This window comes from Otolemur garnettii, unplaced genomic scaffold (genome assembly GCF_000181295.1).
Source record: "Otolemur garnettii isolate 467f Iridium unplaced genomic scaffold, OtoGar3 scaffold00070, whole genome shotgun sequence".
Lineage (NCBI taxonomy): Eukaryota > Metazoa > Chordata > Mammalia > Primates > Galagidae > Otolemur > Otolemur garnettii.
Genome location: NW_003852465.1, coordinates 6,497,159 through 6,501,275, shown reverse-complemented (window position 1 = coordinate 6,501,275; position 4,117 = coordinate 6,497,159). Strand labels below are relative to the sequence as shown.

Below are 4,117 nucleotides of genomic sequence, written 5' to 3'. Positions count from 1 at the left end.
TATGGATAACACTTTTTCTTCCAGCTCTGTTACCATAAGGGTGGAAGATTCAAAACTATTTGAATCCCAGAGAGATTCCCTAGAGAGAATCCCTAGAGAGATTCAGAACTATTTCACAAGTAATTTTAAAAACAAACACAGGGTGCCCAAAAATTGCACATGAACTTTATGGATACCCTGTACTACTCTTTAAAATATTTAGTACATTTTTCTTTAATTTTTTTTTCTTTCTTTCTCTCTTTTTTTTTTTGAGACAGAGTCTCACTTTGTTTCTCTTGGTAGAGTGCCATGGCATCATAGCTCACAGCAATATTTGAGCAATATTTGAACAACACTTTAGGCTCAAAATATTCCCTTGCCTCAGCCTTCCAAGTAGCTGGGACTTCATGAGCCCACCATAGTGCCTGGCTTTTTTTTTTTCTTAAGAGACAGGGTCTCATTCTATCTCAGATTGGTCTTGAACTCATGAGCTCAGGTGAACAAACAGTCCACCTCAGCTTCCCAGAATTCTGAGATTATAGGCATAGAGCCACCATGCCCAGCCATTTTTCTTTAATTTCTTAGGTCAATTTTATTAGCTTAGCAAAGAAAATTAATACATTCTGTTAATTTACTTCAAAATGTAAATGTACTCTCTGCTGTTTAGTTCTCAAAAAAGCAATTCCTTTTTTCTCAGAGAAACTAAAGTAATTATAGCATCATTAATTTTAACATGCATTACTGTAAAAATCAAATGCTTTATTTTCTAGCAGCTAGAGTTTGCTACATAAAGAAAAACAGATACTAATCACATCATGTTTTATATGAATAAAAATTATACTAAAAAAATAAAAGTGCAAAGGTATATTCCTCTCCCAAAATACAGAAGTCATTCTCTAGCTTATGTATGAGGCCATTTATTCATAGAAAGTCATTTACACCAAGTTTTAAAATTCCTGTTTATGCTTATTCTAATTTGCAAGATAAAATTATCTCCACTCACCCCTCATTAAAGGTCCATCAGAGATTCGTCAGTTTGTTTCATGGATGTATCCTCATTGTCTACAAAGTGTGTGGCATACCGTAAATGCTCAGTAAATTGTTGAAATCTATCCAAATCTGCTACAATACAACTAGCATTTATTTAGCATTTACCAAATACCAGGCACTCTGCTAAGTACTTTTACATGTATTGTCTTTTAGAATGCCAACTGTTTTTAACTTTCATTTAACAGGCAACAAACTGAGGCCTAGAAGTTCGGAAATTTATCCAACACAAACACAGTAAGCAAGAGGCATAATTTTTATTAACTCACTAAAAAGTCTAATTTCAAAGCAATGCTCTTTAACTCCTATATTGTAACTGCTATTCCTAAAACTTGATAAAATACAAACTTTTTTTGAAGAGAGATAGGCTCTCATTATGTTGCCCAGGCTAGACTTAACTCTTGAGTGCAAATGATCCTCCTACCTCAGCCTCTTATTTTTCTACAGTAGAGAAATATCAGTATGAATTTTTCTCTTGCTTTTACCTGCTTTGTTTCAATAATAACTCCCTATATTATTATACATTATAATTATTTTACAGTAAAATAGTCCATTAAGTCTTAATTTAGCAAAACTGAAAGATGATCGCACAATTAAAGGGAATTACTCTAAAAGCAATGTAGTTATCATAGGCAAGACAGATCTATAGCTGAAATGTGAGTCTATTAATCAAATGATGGCTCCCAATGGACATCTAGGCCATTACAATGACCAAATATTTCCAAATCTCTGGTTGAAAAATGTTCTACTAGGATGGTGTCTGTGGCTCAGTGAGTAGAGCACCAGCCCCATATACCAAGGGTGGCAGGTTCAAACCCAGCCCCTGCCAAACTGCAACAAAAAATAGCCAGGTGTGGTGGCAGGCACTCAGGAGGCTGAGGCAAGAAAATCGCCTAAGTCCAAGAGTTGGAGATTGCTGTGAGCTGTGATGCCACCTAAGCCCAAGAGTTGAAGATTGCTGTGAGCTGTGATGCCACCTAAGCCCAAGAGTTGAAGATTGCTGTGAGCTGTGATGCCACCTAAGCCCAAGAGTTGGAGATTGCTATGAGCTGTGATGCCACAGCACTCCACCACGGGTGACAAAGTGAGACTGTCTCAGACAAAAAAAAAACAAGAACAGAAACAAATAAAAAAAAAATTTCTACTATATTACATTTTAATTCAAACTGATAAAGTTCAAGTATGATTTTTCTAAAGTTCAGTTTATCCACTTAAAATAATGAAAAGTAACAATATTTTTAGTATTTTGACAATATTTCATAGAATAAAATTTTTCATAAATCAAGTTGCAATGATATTTTTAAATGCAATAATTAAAATATACCAAGTGCTGACAAGGTTATTTCTTAACAGGCATCATTATTATTATTTTGAGACAGAGTCGCACTATGTTGCCCTCAGTAGAGTGCTGTGGCGGCATCACTGCTCATAGCAACCATTATCTCCTCAACCCAAGTGATTTCTCCTGCCACAGCCTCCCAGACAGATGGGACTACAGGCACCTGCCACCACGCCCAGCTATTTTTGGTTGTAGCTGTCATTGTTGTTTGGCAGGCCTGGGCTGGGTTTGAACCTGCCAGCTCCAGTATATGTGGCTAGAGCCCAAGCTGCTGAGCTACAGACACCGAGCTTTAACAGGCATCTTATATACTGCTGGTGGTAGTAAAATTGGATCCATGGTTCTGCATGGCAATTTGGTAATACACATTAAACATTTATATTCTCTCAGTAATTCCCCCTCTTAGGAATCTAGAAGAAAATACTCAGATACAGATTTACATAAAGATTTATGAATAAGAAAGCTTATTGCTTAATTTATACTACTAAAGCAAAATGATAAATGTTTATAATGTGGAAAAACTAATCAAATTTGTGATACAAATATATGTTATTAAAATTATTTAAAAAGCTAGTTTAAGAGGCCAGGTGCAGTGGCTCATGACTGTAATCCTAACACTACAGGAGGCTAAGACAGGAGGATCACTTGAGCTCAGGAGTTTGTGACCAGCAGAGGTAGAGCAAGACCCCATCTCTCCTAAAAATAGAAAAAATTAGTGGGTGCCTGTAGTCCCAGCTACTCAGGAGGCTGGGGCAGAAGGATAGCTTGAACCCAGGAATTTGAGGCTGCTGTGAGCTAGGCCAAAGCCAGGTCACTCCAATCTGAGGCAATAGAGAAAGACTGTCTCAGGAAAAAAGAAAAAACTAGTTTAAGATATGAAAAATATGTTTATGTTTGGTTAAAAGAATAAAAGAAGATGTGAGTGATCCAAAATTTTTAAATTTATTTTTAAAAGACTAGGCGGAAATACACCAAAACATTAAATGCGTTTGAGTGTTAGAAATATGTAATTTAGCCATTAGTCAGGAGAATGAGCAGAGAGGACCGGCTCTAGCAAAAATGGCAGTCTCGGCGCAGGTGGTGCAGTTGCGCTTTGGCATGTGGGGCGTAAAGGCCGTCCTACAAGCCTGCGGCTTCGCCTTGGATCAGCTCAGCAATGTCAACTTGAGCACGGGCTCAATCCGAGAAGCTGGTGGGGCCTTCGGAAAGAAAGAGCAGGCGGAAGAGGAACCATATTTCCAGGGGCAGGCTAAAGAACAACTGGCCGCCTTGAAAAAACACCATGAAGATGAGATCGGTCATCATAAGAGGGAGACTGAGTGTCTACAGAAAGAAATTGAGCGACATAGGCAGAAGATCAAAAAGCTAAACCATGATGATTAAGTACACACAATTCCCCATAGAATGGCACATACCAGTGCCTATTTCTATGTAAACATAGTTCTGATTTAATTAATATTTGTCTGTGTGCTACTAACAGATAATAAATTGTCACCAGTGGAAAAAAAAAAAAAGAAATATGTAATTTATAGTTTCTTCCATGTACTTTCTTCAGATTTTTCCAGGTTTCTTATAATTAACAAGTGTTAGTTTCTTAATTAAAACAAAAAAGTCCACTCGGTATTTTCCCAAGGGTTGGATTTGGATGATTAAATAAAATATTGACATTTTAATTGTGAAATATAATTATGTAAATGAATACAACTATTTATTAAATTATAAAAATTAATCTAAATAAAAATGTACTAAACA

At 36.4% G+C, this 4,117-nt stretch overlaps 1 protein-coding gene and 1 pseudogene across 2 annotated transcripts in view; one reads left to right on the top strand and one right to left on the bottom strand.

The window, feature by feature from the left end:
* Positions 1–4,117, bottom strand: part of ARID2 (AT-rich interaction domain 2) — a 185,849-nt gene that overhangs the window by 144,855 nt on the left and 36,877 nt on the right. The window lies entirely within an intron of this gene.
* Positions 3,403–3,865, top strand: LOC100958509 (annotated as a pseudogene). The gene has a single exon (XR_001161451.2). The product of XR_001161451.2 is annotated as an ATPase inhibitor, mitochondrial pseudogene (transcript).